The sequence below is a fragment of the Prosopis cineraria genome, unplaced genomic scaffold (assembly GCF_029017545.1).
Source record: "Prosopis cineraria cultivar Desert tree isolate PC_DT_omini unplaced genomic scaffold, ASM2901754v1 PC1215, whole genome shotgun sequence".
In the NCBI taxonomy this organism is placed as follows: Eukaryota; Viridiplantae; Streptophyta; class Magnoliopsida; order Fabales; family Fabaceae; genus Prosopis; species Prosopis cineraria.
In genome coordinates this window covers 7,378-15,775 of record NW_026556540.1, presented here as the reverse complement: position 1 = coordinate 15,775, position 8,398 = coordinate 7,378, and the positions used below count along the sequence as shown (strand labels likewise).

At 35.9% G+C, this 8,398-nt stretch overlaps 1 pseudogene; it reads right to left on the bottom strand.

The window, feature by feature from the left end:
* Positions 1-869: 869 nt before the first annotated feature.
* LOC129299572 (uncharacterized) lies at positions 870-5,168 on the bottom strand (annotated as a pseudogene).
* Between the last annotated feature and the right edge of the window lie 3,230 nt (positions 5,169-8,398).

The following is an 8,398-nucleotide window of genomic DNA, read 5'->3' as shown; positions in this document are numbered from 1 at the left end:
AAATGATAGAACACAATGGCGTCTTGCAATCCATGTAGCCGACCCCACCTAGTGGGATAAAGGCTTGTTGTTGTTGTTGTTGTTGTTTCCTTTAATTAATTGTTAGTGATGCATGCTTCATCTCAATAAGTCGAGGCTTTTTGTTGGATGGTGAAATATGTAGTCTTCAAATTTGATTTAAATGGTTCGGATTTATCTTTTTATTTATATTTTTATATAATGAAATAAAAATTTTAAAAGGATATAAAAATAAAATAATATTAAATTTGCATTGTTCAGTTTTAATTTGGACAATTCAGGTGATAATCACTCACTCAAACCTTATTTTGAGCATTCTTTCCTTTGTTAACAAATGGACTTTTAAGGGTCATATTATCATTTGCATCATAATTTAAATTATTTTATACTTTGAAAAAGAGGGTTGTCTACGATGTAAAGGAAGAAAAATATGGCCAACTCGCTTTTTCACCCATTTACATACATACCCATAGAACGTTTTCAAAAATGCAGTTAACAACGTTACGCTTATCATAACATAAAGTGCATTATTTGAAGTCCATCTAAACTTCTGATTCTTTAGGTTATTTAAGTTCGAGAAAGATTTGCCCATTTTGATATTTTCAGAATATACTCGAGCTCGGAGATCACACGAAAGTTAGACAGCAATATTCACCTGCTTCACGAGTTTAATTCAAATCTGTTTTGGCTTGTCATGTTGCTGAAAGATTATTTTCTTTAGAATGCACTATCCTTTGCATGATATTCCTCAGTTTCCTGTATCCTAAAGATCTTGCCAATGCAGACACTTGGGGGAAAAAAAAACTGAAAATACTTCTATCACGTTGCACACCAAAATTTATAATGGATTATAAGAGGAGATAGAGTCGGTCAACAAACAAAATTAGGGGTCTAGAATGAGGCATTAGCGTCTGGCAGGGCAAGATTTCAGAGGTTCAGCAACTCAAGTATTATGCATCAAACTCTCTGTTACCAAGAAAATAATCATGTATCCAACTTACAAAGGAAGATGGTCAAGAGTATTCCTTTACTTACTACAAACTTTTCAAGCTGCTTTCTCAGGTTCTCTAGCTTCATCTTGTCCAAGATGCCTAAGATTCATACAGGCAGAAATTTTTAACTTTGTTACAAATGATAGTATACTGTTAATGGAAACATATGTAAAGCAAATTAATATAGAACGGGGCAAAAAAAAAAAAAAAAAAACCTTAGAGCTACTCCTAGCTGCCACTAAATGCTACGATTTGTGACAGACCACAGCAGTGCATGAGGATTCCTGGTCTACAACCCACAAATTCAACTCTTCAAGCCATTTCTGAATTGATTCGAGTCCCATTTCAGTTGACCAATACACCAACTTTTTGTTCCCTAAATAAGATTTATTAACATTACCAGATCCAATCTTCACGCCATAAGTAGTCTCATCAAGTTTTTTACACTTTGCACCATTTTCTTCTAACAGGTTTGCCATAACATGCACAAAACTTGGCTTACCATGGGAAAGTGAAATTTTTCTGGCCAGATCCTCTACCATGGCTACGACTTTTGATACGAAGTTATTGTCCCACATTTTCTTAGCAGTATTTGAGCTTCTGGCATAAAAGAGTTCCAAGCTTGTTGCAAGAAAGAAATCATCGTTGGGATCCTTGGACTCTAAATCTAAAAATAGATCAGCACTGAGAAAAAGCATGTTCCCATCAACCACCCACGAGTTATACCCATTTTCCATAAATTTTTTAATTATATAAGCCTTTGCCAAAATGCTCTTGACGGCCTCAAACTGTGAACCTTGAGAAGTAAGCTTATACAATCCAACCGTTTTGACAAATTGGTCTATATTAATCACAGGATGTCCCCTCCTTGCCAGATCAAATAAGAAGTCAGACTCAGGGCCAAAAAGTATATAATTCCTGATATTTAACCTTTCAAAGTGACACAATAAATTTCTAGTTAGAGAATCTGAAATCTCACAAAGGTTCACCAAAAAGACACTGTCCTGATTCTTCAAATAGGGAAGCAAGAGTCCAAGTTCATCCATCTTCGTGACAACCCTTCCAGGGATTACTTCTCTGAAACAAAAATCAAACCATTTTAAACTACTCAACGGGTGCATTTCCAAAATATTGAAATCAAGAGATCTGTCATCTAGTAATTGAGAGTCAGGTCCAGCAGTTTTCCCATAGTTGACTCCAGGATCTCTGTGAGAAACACTCAAAGCTCTCTCATGCAAAAAGTTTGTGTAAATATTGAAGTAACCACGGGATTGAATAAATTTGATGAACCAAGGAGTCCATATTCTCTCTCCCATTTTTTTGTACCACCCTGTAGTTACCTGCACAAGGTTTTAGAACTGAAATTAGGTACAAACTGCTAACTTAACAAAGTTAGGCAGCCAACAAAACCAGGAATGGGATGAGAGGATAGTACAAAGAATTTTTAAAACATAATTAAGGTGAAGGTTTATGATTACCATCCCCTCAAGAAGTGGCCTTATGTCCTTTGCCTTGTTCTTGTCATACCACAACCTAAACTCTTTCCATGGCTTTGGAAAAAGAATTTGACCCCATGTGCCAACCAATTGATACAGGAAAAGTCTTGTCTCATCACCCAATTGCAATTTGTTTCCATGTTTACCTGAGTTGGAAACCAATGGTTATTAGTAAAACAACAACAACAACAACAACAACAACAAGCCTTTATCCCACTAGGTGGGGTCGGCTACATGGATTGCAAGACGCCATTGTGCTCTATCATTTATTAAGCTTTTAGAAATATTATTAATTAAGAGATCACGTTCAACAACTTCCAAGAGTGTTCTCTTAGGCCTTCCTCTACCTCTCTTAATCGGACTCAAAGTTATATGTTCCACTCTTCTCACTGGTGCCTCCCTTGGTCTTCTTTGTACATGCCCAAACCATCTCAACCGATTTTCTACCATTTTTTCCTCAATAGGTGCCACCCTCACTTTTTCACGTATGTGCTCATTTCGAATTTTATCTTTACGTGTATGTCCGCACATCCATCGTAACATTCTCATCTCTGCTACTCCAACTTTATGCTCTTGCTGTCTCGTTAGAGCCCAGCATTCACTCATTGCCGGTCTGATAGCAGTACGATAAAACTTTCCTTTAAGTTTATTAGGCACCTTACGGTCACAAATAACTCCTTTAGCTTTTCTCCAATTAAACCACCCAGCTTGAATTCTATGTGAAATATCTCCACTGATTTCGCCATCATTTTGAATAATGGCTCCCAAATATCTAAACTTTTCCACTTGAGGTATAATTTGATCTCCCAATTTCACTTCCAAATTATTTTCGAATAGTCCTTTATCAAATTTACAATATAAATATTCCGCCTTACTTCTACTCAGACGAAAACCTTTCGACTCCAATGTCCTCCTCCATAACTCAAGTTTGCAATTAACCTCTTCTCTTGTCTCTGCTATAAGAACTATTAGTAAAACATGGGTAAATAAAAGTTATGAAAGTTTTAGTGATTAACAAGAACCACAGTCCACAAATACAGTCTTGGAGCATATATATTTGCCTTGTTTCTCACTGACATGATATAATGTGAAGTGAGTTAAAAACTTTCGGGACTGAATTATGCACGGATAAAATTCAGGAACTAGATAGTGAGGCAAATGTTTTTTAAAAACTGAAAATCATATTTCCTAAGTACTTTTGTGATAAACCAACAGAAGAAAATTACCAGAGGAGAGAATAACGTAGTGAAGAAGAGGGAAGTCACAGAGTTATTCTTGCCAAGAGTTTGACCATTCTCTAGTTTGTAATAACCATAACCAATTTCAAAATAATACAAGGTGCAACCATGTGGAACTTCTTTTCGCTTCATAGATGTCTTCTACATCTACACAACAGCTAAGCCCCAAATCCTGAATACATCGTGAATGGCATAGTCACACCCAACTAGAGGAGTTCCCTTACATTAAAACAATGCGTCCGTAATACCATGCTTTAACTTATTATGCTATGAGAATAACTTTTATTGATGCTCTGACTAAAGATCCAAACTAGGCCTGCTTGAGGGAACACCATAGACTACATGCGCTCCCATCTAATTACCCCTAGGATAATTATCAGGTTTGTCCAATAAGGAATTGAATCCAAAAACCTCAGAAGCAGTGAGCAATTAGTTAGTATAAATCTGATTGCTCACTTAAAAGAGAATCTATAGAAGTCATTTGTATCATTATTGTCTCTACTTTTAACACAGACGATATCATCTATGAAGCTGCCATATTTTTGGAATATTTACCTTCAGCCGATTTCAACAAAACAAGTGAAGCATGCTTCTTAAGGTGCAAAAAATGAGATAATAGTACCTGGAACAAACCTTGGTCGTTGCAATGAAGCTCCATAAATTGATGGGCTATAATTCGAAGCATTGTAGTAGAAATTCACAATCAAGCTCTTAATGAACTCATAATAAAGCGGCGAAACCTCCAAATCATCTTCAACAAAAAACAAACTCGTTATCAGAACTTGGCCACCACGCCTCCAACCACTGCGCCTGCAAACCTACATTGGTCGTCCGATAATGCACAAGCTTCTCACCGAATTTCCAATCAAACCCATCAACAAATTCCAAAATCCGATGCGATTCGCTTAGTTTTTGATCCAAAGTAGTAGACGACCCATTTTGGTGGGCGAAATGGTCGATGTAAACATGGAGGTGGACACGATCGCCAAGGTAATCGGCATTGGCCAGGGACAGGATGCACCGAGAGAGTGAATCGAGGCGGTTAAAGCCAAGAACTTTGACGATGAAAGAAAAATTGGTTAAACTGGGATTGTAGCTTTGAGCGTGGATGGGGTTAGAGACAGTCAAATTAGGGTTAAATTCAGAGGTTGAAGGTGGGAGAGAAGAGTGGTAGTAGGAGTAAAAGAAGAAAGCAGTGAGAGAGATGAGAACGAGAGGGAGGAAATGCCTTTTGGGTCCCACCATTGTTGTTAAGGTTTCATGGAAATTCAAATTACAAGATGGAAAGTGAAGGCTCTCTACCTTGCTGGTTGCCTGAGGGGGAGCTGATGTAGAAGAAGCCGAAGACGAAGATAAATCCTTGCCGATAGGCGATAGAGGATCTTTTTTTCTTTTTGACTGAAGAAATCGATAGAGGATCTTTGGCAAAATGTCCTGTGCTTCCTTCTATTTTTTTTAATACATACATATATATATATATATATATATATATATATTTAAAATTTTCAAATATTTAAATTTAAGGAAAAAGAAAATGACTGAGATGCACCTGCAAAACAATTTTTGGAAAAAAAAAAATTGATTGAGAATAGAAGAGAAACGGCTTGCGCATGCTGGTGAGACAGATTTAAACTTGTATGTGTAGTTTTGATCGGCGAAGAAGGACATAGACGACGGAGCAATGGTCGGTGACGTTGAGGAGTATTCAGTCGAGTTCGACGGTGACGGCATTGGAGGTTTTTGTCAGGGTGGGTTCGACGAGTGTTGTGTGAACTAGTGTTGCTGGTTCGCTTCTGCCATTTCTTCTCCATGCTTGTATTGTGTTTTATAAGGGATTTGAGGGAATAAATATTTCTTCTCCATTTGGTTTCCGTAGTTACATTCAGTTGAGTTTAATTGTGAAATGTCTATGCTATTTATGTTAATATTATGATAATTTTAAGCATCATGAATATGAAATGTGCTGAAAGCAGGTTAAGAAGTTCAGAAGTCTGAAGTCTTCCCCAGCTCCTCCTGTTGAAAAATATATAACATATTTTAAAGATTAAATATTAAAAAATATAAAACATTCTTAATATTTTAAGGTGGGTATAATTAATTGTTAAAATATTTATTTATGAATTAACATTAATTAATAAGTAAAAGTAAATTGGTTTTTATGATCTTGTGTGGACCGTGATAGGTGGACCACACAAGTGAGCCCAATGGGTAGAGGCCCAACCTATAACATAGTAGCCGTCAGTTATTTCCTATCTCTTAACTAACTGAGTCAAAGATAATAAAATATATAATTATTTTATTATTTAATAAGGCGATTATCGATATGATCCTTATAAGTCGATCAGTCAATAACCATTAAACACACGACTCATTTTTTTTACTGCTCCATTATCTCTACACTCTAAAGACTCTGGGAACCAATGGGTTCTGCATTTGTCTACACTTGGGATAATCGAGCTTTTTCAAGCGATCAATGAATTCTTCATGTACGCATACATTACTTTACTTATTCATATGAACTGAGATATACAAATTTAACACGTGGCATCAGAGCCTCATTATAATCATTAATTTATATATCTCAATTCCTTTTATGTATATGATGATATATATTGATAGCAATTCATGCTTATATGATAATAATTTTTCTTATGAGTCTAAGAATTTTATATCTTGTCATATTTGTGAAGAAACCATAGACAAGATCTTCAAATATTTTGTTATGTGAATTTGTTTTTCATGAATTTCTATCATTTTTTTCTTTTCTTCTTGGCATCATCATCATCAAGCTTCACCAGATTCTTCAGTTTTGAATGAACTTTCACCTTCTTTGTTGTGAGTCATTGCCATTGTCAATCGGCGAAAATAGCTACCGGAGATTCTCCTTCACAGCATCACTATTGTTCTAGTTGCTGTAGAGTCGCCTTTCTCCTTGTTGTGACCTCACTGTTAGAAGTGACTGCGGCATCATTTGGAGCTGGCGGTGCGGTGGAAGTTCTGAAGTCTCTAGAGATAGGGATGGCATTGTCTCCCCTGGCTCCAAACGATGGCCTCTCCCTGTCTCTGAGCTCTCTTGGTTCACAGCTGCCCCCTGCTGGAAGGGGAAGCAGAAACGGGTTAGAAATCGGATCCTAGAGATCCGATTTCATGTATGTTGGGCCCAAAATTTCGTCTGGGCCCAAATCTATTTTAAAAAATAAAGAGAGAGAGAGAGAGAGAGAGACAATTATGTTTTAATGGGGCTGGTCCACTTTAGTTTTTTTATCAAACTAGTATTGGACCCAAATCGTATGGGCCCAGTACAATGCGACAAATTTTTTTTTCAGTTAATTATGTTTTCAGCCTCAATTTAAATTATCTCCTGGGCCATAATTTCTTGAATTTTTGCTATAACCCCAATAAATTTCTTGAAATTATATTTGGTCCCTTAACTTTTAGAATTATAATTTTGACCTAAATCTTTTTCAGAATTACCTATCTACCCCTAGACACCTTTCAATAAGTCCTATATTTATTCCCTAATTCCTAAAAGACCTCAAGGACTTTTAAAATTATTTTGTTTTATCCTAAGGTCATAAAACTTGTGACTTTGTGAGTTATTGATAATGTTTAGGATCTTGTAACATTGATAATGAACATATTCTATAGGTGTGACATTATTAATGTGATTTTAATAGTTGGTTTTGAGGATAGGCTAATAGCACTCCTTTGATATGTTAGATATTTGTTGTACTCTATAGGTATGGAAATATTTAATGCATTATTTTGCATGGACTTTTGTATAAGCTAAATCTTTATGATATGTGAGCCTTCTTAGTGCATGATTATAGTTACATAATTGATAATCGCTTGTTGGGGAATTTTATTTTTATAATTATGTTGTGCACGCATAATTAATATTTCTCATTTTTTGTTTTGCGATTTCAGTTTTTGCTTTTACATAATTATCTTTTGTGAAGGCTCTCAATGAGACTAACTATAATGAGTAGAAAGAGTCCCTGAATATATATCTGACCATTTCTGAGAAAGATTTAGCTCTTAAAGAACCCAAGCCTGCGAATCTCTCTTTAAAGTCTAGTATTTCTGAAATGGCCTTCCATAAACAATGGAGTGAGTCCAATCGAATCTATCTAGCGTTCATCAAGTATACAATTGAAAAGGAAATTAGGGACAGCATTCCTGAAAAAGATACTACAGTGGAATACTTGAAGGCTATTGGTAACAAATACAAGAAGCTTGGCAAGACTCAAAAGAACTACTATTTATCATTTCTTGACAATACTCAATATGACGGAGTTTCTGGTGTCAGGGAACACATTCTAAAGCTTGTTCATTGCTATAACAAGCTTAAATGATATGGAATTGACTTGGGTAAAAGTACCTTAGTTACAGTGTTCTTCAATCATTGCCACCGGAGTACGCATTCTTGAGGATTTCATGCAACTCATAAGAAGTTGAATGGTCTATTGACCAGATGATATCAATAGTTACTCAAGAAGAGGAAGCTATAAAAAAAAATTTCTCTTACTTAGTAAACTATGTTTCTCATGGCTCTAGCAGCAAATTTGGAGGATCGTATAAAAAAAAAAAGGGAAGAAGCATGAGGCCCTAAAACCTAACAATCCAACTTGTACGAAGGATGGTGATAAGAGTG